Here is a 10,000-nt window from a genome sequence, read left to right on the forward strand (position 1 = left end):
TAGCAGCTGATGTTCCAGCTAACAAGCTAAAATTCTGTCATGACTGTCAGCGTTACACAAATACAAACACACACATGTTTCACTTGGAGTGTGGCTTGTCGAGTTTAAAACCCAGAGTGTCAAAGTTGTGTCTAAAGGAAGTGTTGATGTGTAGCTCCTGATAGCTCAGTCGTGCAGGTTTAGTTTAATGTACTATGGTTGCTATAGTAACGGCTGAGTGGGTGATGTGTACAGCACACACTCCACTGATCATAGACATTAAATAAACATCTGTTCTAATAGTAGGAATGTCAGTGTAGGTTTATTCAAACATGATGTGTGTGTGTGTGTGTGTGTGTGTGTGTGTGTGTGTGTGTGTGTGTGTTTATTAGAACTCCTCCCCTACACGTGAAATCTTCTTCCGTTATTACTCTGCCTCCAGTGTCACATGACCTGCGGCGTGGTTCAGCCCGAGTGGAGTAGATGCGTGTGAAGTGTTACAGTGTGGTTTTGATTCCTGCGTATGGAGAAAAGATGATAAACAATAAACACATCTTTAGCTGATTTGTTCCTCACTAATGGCCTCCATCGATCTCGATAAAAACCGCAGGTTTAAATATTCATGCAGCTGCTGGTGCTGATGCTCGGCTGCTTTCTACCTGCACGTGATGAATAGCAGCAGCCATCTGATCTCTTCATTCAGCCAGGGCTTTTCTCCGCACTGGAACTGCCTTTTTACATATTTATTTCGCTCTAAATAAAAAACGTTTCACGGCAGGAAGTGAATAAGCGCAGCATAAATCCGTTCTGCGATACGCTCTGAAAAGGTTTTATTCAGCATTTATTTATTCATCTATAGTGAACGCTTTATCCTGGTCACGGTCACACGCCACACAACTGCCAGGCTTTACAACCGCAGAGCTTTTACACACAAAGAGCTTCTCAGTGCAGGAGATACCAGAGTGATGGTGATGGTGGTGGTGCTCATATCAGGACAGAAGGTCATCCCATTCACACTGGGGTGTGGAGCAGCTTTCCAAAGGGTTTAAGGAACCAAAAACAGCCTGGAATCAGTTCTTGGAACCTTTTTGAAAGAAACTCAAATTCACTTCACCTGCTTTCACTCCCACAGTCTCCTGCATTTTAGTAACATCATCATCCCTCTGCACTCCATCAGCTCTGCTCAGGTCCTGCTGTTCTCAGCTCTTCAGTAGTGTCACAAGCGTGTGTGTGTGTGTGTGTGTGTGTGTGTGTGTGTCAGACCCCCCTCGACTGTGCCCCAGTCACTTCTCTGTAAGCTCTACACCAGACACACACTGTGAGCCTTCCTGTAGACTAACATCGTCCATCAGCTTAATCACCACATCCAGCAGAGAGAAAGAGAGAGAGAGAGAGAGAGAGAGAGAGAGAGAGAGAGAAGTGGAAGAAGAAGAGGAGAAGAATCCAGGCTGGATCACCTGCGTTAGTCTTTGTCTTATTAATCAAATCCACTGCTAAACCTTCTACTGTTTTTCTAGAACTAATGAAGAGCTCAGAAGAAAGCTGACCTCCATGATTCACTGGGGCTCTGAATCTCTGGAGCTTTCAGTTTGACAGGAAATAGACAGGAAGTGGACAGGAAATAGACAGGAAGTGGACAGGAAATAGACAGGAAGTGGACAGGAAATAGACAGGAAGTGGACATCTAATCTATATTTCTGCAACAGAGAGTGGAGGCGATGCATCAGAGAAAGATCAAATTTGTAAGAGAAATGAATGAGTAGCACATTTACACCAAAAATCCAATTAAGTTGTTTATAAAAGTGAGTAAACATTTGAGGAGTCGACAACTGAAATGATAAAACCTCTTTGATTAAATGCTGATTTGGATGGTGTTGATGTTTTGATGTTCTTTTTAATTCTCCAGCTTCTGGTGGATCAGGTCAGTTCTGTGTGTGTTTGAGGTTTGCAGAGAGCTCAGGCTCAGGATTAGGAGGTTAAGCGTAGCTGAGGAAGCTGATTGGTGGGTTGGTTTTGTGTACGTTTATTAACAATGTGAATTTGGTCTGAGGTTTTTGCCGTTTCAGATCATTCGTTTCAGCAGTAAAACTGATTCAAACAAAGTGTAGAATTTTTCAGGGGAAAGTTGTGAATAAATAATGATGATGATGATGATGATGATGACCATGAGGATTATGATGATGATTTGGTGCTATAATCAGGAACATTCTTGTTTGGTATGAATTGATAAGAATTTGAGGTTTCACTTGATTCAGTTAATGATTGTGACATCAAACATCCATGCGACTCTAATCATGAGCAAACACACTGATGATCAGGGGCACTAACATTCAGTTTAGATCTTAAAAAGCTGTTTCTATGGTAACAGTTTGATTAATTTACTCTGAAACATTTAAAGATTTACCTACAAACAAACAACTCATTTGAGCGAATCATCTCCTAACATTTAAACGACTCACAGAGCCGACTCGTCCCCAAACAACCCATCACTAATTTCCAGATGTTCTGTCCTGCTCTCAGTCTGTTTGCATTCTGGAATCGTCTTCTCAGTCCTTTGTATTTACTCAGGCAGAACACAGGGACGTATCCATCTGTTACATATTACTCTTTTCCATCACTCGCTTTCTGAGATGGGTAACCACTGAGACGTGGCCAAACCATCCATCTGTTTTATGCTTGAATGCCGACTTGCTGCGGAAAACATTCTACGGAATCGTTTCTCCATTCGCTTATGAACATCTCCAGCAACGCAGAAACACAATACAATGCTGCAAACACAAACACAATAAACTGTTTGTCTTCTTTTATTGATTCACTTTTAATGACTCTGGTGTAAAAACTCTGGAGAACTCATTTCTACTGTTGCTCAAAAAAACCCACAAGCACTTCTCATTGGAGCATTTATAGATCCAGGATGGAAACTTCCTCAGTACACATTCAGATCCACTGCTCTAATCATTACATCCTGCTTATTCCATGTTTATAGACTTTCCTTTGCCTTTATTGCGTCTCTCTAATCCATCGTTCTCATCATTTCCAATGTCCTGCTGTTCTTTATCACTACAATCCTTCACCTTCTGTCCAACCCTGTTCTTTACCCTTTGGGACAAGTTCCTCCTGGAATTAAATAGCCTTTTTAAAAAAAGACAAGGAAACACGAGGATAGAAATTCCAGAAAAGAACTACTTCTCCTGGGTGATGAAGGTAAAGAATTACTCTGTGGAACAATAAAACATCTAATCGATATTTAATGATGTATTTTTTACTACACAGTAAAGAACCAGTGGAGTCCAAAAACTCTTTTGAGGGTCACTGATATTCACCTTCTGGTGTATAACAGTTTTGAAAGATGAGTAAAGAAGGACATCCATTTTAAACTGTAACATACCATCTCTAAACAATCAGGGGAAGGATCTACAACATCACCAGCCGTGCACATCACAGCCACACCGTATCCAATCACATCACAGCCACAACGTATCTGATCACATCACAGCCACACCGTATCCGATCACATCACAGCCACACCGTATCCAATCACATCACAGCCACACCGTTTCCAATCACATCACAGCCACACTGTATCCAATCACATCACAGCCAAACTGTATCCAATCACATCACAGCCACAACGTATCCAATCACATCACAGGCACAATGTATCCGATCACATCAGTCACACCGTATCCAATCACATCACAGCCACACCGTATCCGATCACATCACAGCCACACCGTATCCAATCACATCACAGCCACAACGTATCCGATTTCACATCACAGCCACAACGTATCCGATCACATCACAGCCACACCGTATCCGATCACATCACAGCCACACCGTATCCAATCACATCACAGCTACAATGTATCCAATCACATCACAGCCACAACGTATCCGATCACATAAGTCACACAGTATCCAATCACATCACAGCCACAATGTATCCGATCACATCAGTCACACCGTATCCAATCATATCACAGCCACACCGTATCCGATCACATCACAGCTACAACGTATCCAATCAAATCACAGCCACACTGTATCCAATCACATCACAGCTACAATGTATCCAATCACAGCCACACTGTATTCAATCACATTAGTCACACCGTATCCAATCACATCACAGCCACACGGCATCCAATCACATCAGTCCCACCGTATCCAATCACATCACAGTCAAACTGTATTTGTGCAGGTACAGAATCAAATCAGAATCCTTCCTCACACTTTTTAGTGCATAAGTGCATGTTTGTTTATTAGAGAAGCATTTAAGATTTTGTCCCTGATTTAGTATTGATCTAATGTCTCATTCACACACACACACACACACACACACACACACACACACACACACACACACACACAAACAAATAGTACTATTCTCTCTGTATGTTTCTGGTCAAATCCATAAAGTCTCTCTTTCTGCCTCTGTCTGTATGCCTTTATGTCATCACTAACACCATTAATTACATCATAACTAACATCACTAACATTATTACTAACGCATCACTAAAATCACTAACACCATCACTAACATTACTAACATTATCACTAACATCACCACAAACATCACTAATAACATCACCACTAACATCACCACTAACATCACCACTAACATCACCACTAACATCATCACTAACATCATCACTAATATCACTAACATCACCACTAACATTACCACTAACATCATCACTAACATCATCACTAACATCACCACTAACATCATAAACTACATCACCACTAACATCACCACTAACATCACCACTAACATCATCACTAACATCATCACTAATATCACTAACATCATCACTAACATTACCACTAACATCATCACTAACATCACCACTAACATCATCATCTACATCACCACTAACATCACCACTAACATCAACACTAACATCACCACTAACATCACCACTAACATTACCACTAACATCATCACTAACATCACCAACATCATCAACTACATCACCACTAACATCATCACTAACATCACCACTAACATCATCACTAACATCACCACTAACATCATCACTAACATCACCACTAACATCACCACTAACATCACCACTCACATCACTAACATCACCACTCACATCACTAACATCATCACTAACATCACCACTCACATCACTAACATCACCACTAACATCACCACTAACATCACCACTAACATCACCACTCACATCACTTACATCATCACTAACATCATCACTAACATCACCACTCACATCACTAACATCACCACTAACATCACCACTCACATCACTAACATCACACTAACATCACCACATCATCACTAACATCATCACTAACATCACCACTCACATCACTAACATCACCACTCACATCACTAACATCATCACTAACATCACCACTAACATCACCACTCACATCACTAACATCACCACTAACATCACCACTAACATCAATAACATCACCACTGACATCATCACTAACATCACCACTAACATCATCACTAACATCATCACTGACACCACTAACATCACTAACATCATCAACTACATCACCACTAACATCATCACTAACATCACCACTAACATTACCACTAACATCATCACTAACATCACCACTAACATCACCACTAACATTACCACTAACATCACCACTAACATCATCACTAACATCATCACTAACATCACCACTAACATCATCAACTACATCATCACTAACATCATCACTAACATCACCACTAACATCACCACTAACATCACCACTAACATCACCACTAACATCATCACTAACATCACCACTAACATTACCACTAACATCATCACTAACATCACCACTAACATCATCACTAACATCACTAACATCATCAACTACATCACCACTAACATCATCACTAACATCACCACTAACATCACCATTAACATTACCACTAACATCATCACTAACATCACCACTAACATCATCAACTACATCACCACTAACATCATCACCAACATCACCACTAACATCATCACAACATCACCACTAACATCACCACTAACATCACCACTAACATTACCACTAACATCAACACTAACATCATCAACTACATCACCACTAACATCACTAACATCATCACCACTAACATCACCACTAACATCACTAACATCATCACCAACATCATCACTAACATCATCAACACATCACCAACATCACTAACATCACCACTCACATCACTAACATCACCACTAACATCACCACCAACATCACCACTAACATCACCACTGACATCATCACTAACATCATCACTAACATCATCACTGACACCACTAACATCACTAACATCACCACTAACACCATCAACTACATCACCACTAACATCACCACTAACATCACCACTAACATCACCACTAACATCATCACTAACATCATCACCACTCACATCACTAACATCACCACTCACATCACTAACATCATCACTAACATCACCACTAACATCACCACTCCATCACTAACATCACCACTCACATCACTAACATCATCACTCACATCACTAACATCATCACTAACATCATCACTAACATCACCACTAACATCACTAACATCACCACTAACATCACCACTCACATCACTAACATCACCACTGACATCACCACTCACATCACTAACATCACCACTAACATCAATAACATCATCACTGACATCATCACTAACATCACTAACATCACTAACATCACCACTAACATCACCACTAACATCATCACTAACATCATCACTGACACCACTAACATCACCACTAACATCACCACTAACATCATCACTAACATCATCACTGACACCACTAACATCACTAACATCACCACTAACATCATCACCAACATCAGTAACATCACAAACGCCATCACTGGTTGTTGCCGTGGTAACAAACCTATCTAGTGAACTTGATGTGGGAAGAACTATATATCATAACCCTTTACAACCCAGTGAAATGAATATGAACAGATTTAACACAAACACACACACACACACACACACACACACACACACACACACACACACACACACAGTCTCATTCTCTCTCCTCCCTCTCTCTCTCTCGCTCTCTCTTCCTCTCTCCATCTCCCTCTCTCTCTCCTCCTCTCTCTCTCTCTCTCTCTCTCTCTCTCTCTCTCTCCTCCTCTCTCTCTCTCTCTCTCTCTCTCTCTCTCTCTCTCTCTCTCTCCCTCTCCTCTCTCTCTTCCTCTCTCCATCTCCTCTCTCTCTCTTTCTCTCTCTCTCTCTCTCTTCCTCCCTCTCTCTCTCTCTCTCTCACTCTCTCTCTCCTCTCTCTTTCTCTCTCTCTCTCTCTCTCTCTCTCTCTCCTCCTCTCTCTCTCTCTCCTCTCTCTCTCTCTCTCCTCTCTCTCTCCTCCCTCTCTCTCTCTCTCTCCTCTCTTTCTCTCTCTCTCTCTCTTCCTCCCTCCCTCTCTCCTCTCCCTCTCTCTCTCCTCCCTCCTCTCTCTCTCTCTCTCTCTCTCTCTCTCTCTCTCCTCTCTCTCTCTCTCTCTCTCCTCTCTTTAGGCTTCTCCTGTAGTCGTGACTGATTTGCCATTTCCCCAGTGCTTTACAGGCTTTTTATTATCCAGCCAAAAAGTGTGTGTGTGTCTGTCTGTGAGAGAGAGAAAGAGACAGGAGATAGAGGGAGGAAAAGAGAGGGAGAGAGACTGAGAGAGAGGGAGGGAGATTAAGGGGGACTCTTGCCTGTCTGCGTGTGTTTTCAAGAGTTGCATGATTCTAAAGAGCGGTAGACCATATGTTAACCCGACTGTGAAACCTGGCCAGGATTTTCGTGTGTGTGTGTGTGTGTGTGTGTGTGTGAGAGCGTGCTAGTGTCACTTGGACCAATAACTATAAGCAATATTTCTTCTATTTGCTGCTCCCTTGACAGGGCAATTACAGTTTAGAAACTGACAACCCTCTCTTACACACACACACACACACACACACACACACACACACACACACACACACACACACACACAATATTACTATAAAGACCTATTTTCATGTACATATTAGTTTGTAGTCAGTGGGCGGGGCTTAAACTCATGACAGCCATCGATCTTCGGGTTCCAGGATGGAGATGGAGATGTTTGCTGTTGTTTCTATATGATGGTGATCTTTAGAACTTTGGGTTTCACATTTTAGAACAGACCTCTATCCTGGGCACAGCAGTCTCCTCAGAGTCTCACTGAGTGTCTTCCTCACAGTCTCCCTCACAGTCCCCCTCACAGTCCCCCTCACAGTCTCCTTTAGAGTCTCACTGAGTGTCTCCCTCACAGTCCCCCTCACAGTCTCCATCAGAGTCTCACTGAGTGTCTTCCTCACAGTCCCCCTCACAGTCCCCCTCACAGTCCCCCTCACAATCTCCCTTAGAGTCTCACTGAGTGTCTCCCTCACAGTCCTCCTTACAGTCTCCATCAAAGTCTCACTGAGTGTCTCGCTCAGAGTCTCCCTCAGAGTCCCCCTCACAGTCTTCCACACAGTTTTCCTCACAGTCTCCCTTAGAGTCTCACTGAGTATCTTCCTCACAGTCTCCCTCACAGTCCCCCTCACAGTCTCCCTTAGAGTCTCACTGAGTGTTTCCTTAGAGTCTCACTCACAGTCCCCCTCACGATCTCCCTCACAGTCTCACTTAGTGTTTTCCTCAGAGTCTATCTCACAGTCTCCTTCACAGTCTCACTGAGTGTCCCACTTAGTGTCTCCCTCAGAGTCTCCCTCAGAGTCTCACTGAGTGTCTCCCTCAGAGTCTCCCGAAAAGTTTCTCTTAGTGTCTCCCTCACAGTCTCCCTGAGTGTCTTCCTCAGAGTCTTACTCACAATCCCCCTCACAGTGTCCTTCACAGTCTCAGTGAGTGTCTCTCTCAGAGTCTCCTTCACAGTCTCCCTCAGAGTCTCCCTCAGACTCTCAGTGAGTGTCTCTCTGAGTCTCCCTCACAGTCCCCCTCACAGTCTCCCTTAGAGTCTCACTGAGTGTCTCCCTCACAGTCCTCCTTACAGTTCCCCTCACAGTCTCCATCAGAGTCTCAGTGAGTGTCTCCCTCAGAGTCTCCCTCACAGTCTCCTTAGAGTCTCACTGAGTGTCTCCTCAGAGTCTCACTGAGTGTCTCCTTCAGAGTCTCACTCACCACGACATAATTTATAATCTTTCAAACCATTTCAATCTCACACACACACACACACACACACACACACACACACACACACACACACACACACATTTACTCACTGAGGACAGTTTAATAGGCTATTGTGTGAATGGCTCATGTAACAAGTTCAACTGAAAACATGTTAATTACTTTCTCTTTCTCTCTCTTACACTCTATCTCTCTTATTTTCTCATTCTCTCATTCTCTCTCTCTCTCTCTCTCTCTCTCTCTCTCTCTCATTAAAACCTGTGCAGACAGACAGACAGATGCGTTGCTAAGGAACCGCTCACATGGCTGCAGAATCTACTTGATAAAAATGAACATGCTTTTTGACCTGCAATGGAGAGATGTGATGGAGAACTGGAGGATAAATATGGAGGTCAACATAAAAGGATGAGGAGAATATCAAACGGCGGAAAGAAATGAGAGGTGGTGGGTGGGGGGGGGGGGGTATAGAAAGAGAGAGAAAAATACAGTCTCTTTGCTCATACATGTGTGGGTGGTCCAGCCAGTCTGATCCAATCCAATCCTGAATGACTGTAAATGATCTGATCAGGAATAAAATAGCAGTCTGATTAAACCAAAAATTATAAATATCATAGTGATCCAGAGATACAGGACAGGGTCTGATCCACACTCAAAAGTCCAATCTAATCACATTTAATTGAGTTTGAAAAAGATTCCCTTCAGCTGATCTAATTGGACAAAAGTGTTTTAGTTTAAGCATCCCAGTCCGATCTGATCTGATCTGACAGATATGATCCAGTCCAAAAGAAACAGCATTTCGCTCCACTCTCACTAAAAAAGACTACACACACACACACACACACACACACACACACACACACACACACACCTCCATCCAACTGACACA

The 10,000-nt window shown here is 42.7% G+C and overlaps 1 protein-coding gene across 3 annotated transcripts in view; it reads right to left on the bottom strand.

Moving 5' to 3' along the window:
* The window catches only part of LOC124379736 (protein phosphatase 1 regulatory subunit 29-like), a 52,530-nt gene that overhangs the window by 25,264 nt on the left and 17,266 nt on the right, over nucleotides 1-10,000 (bottom strand). The window contains exon 1 of one of the 3 annotated variants that reach the window (XM_046840280.1): nucleotides 1,094-1,126. The exons of the other annotated variants lie outside the window; for them this stretch is intronic. The gene's annotated coding sequence lies outside the window, so the exon portion shown is untranslated. Of the gene's footprint in view, nucleotides 1-1,093; nucleotides 1,127-10,000 lie in introns of those variants that run through there. 3 annotated transcript variants of the gene reach the window in all.

This window comes from Silurus meridionalis, chromosome 26, assembly GCF_014805685.1.
Source record: "Silurus meridionalis isolate SWU-2019-XX chromosome 26, ASM1480568v1, whole genome shotgun sequence".
In the NCBI taxonomy this organism is placed as follows: Eukaryota; Metazoa; Chordata; class Actinopteri; order Siluriformes; family Siluridae; genus Silurus; species Silurus meridionalis.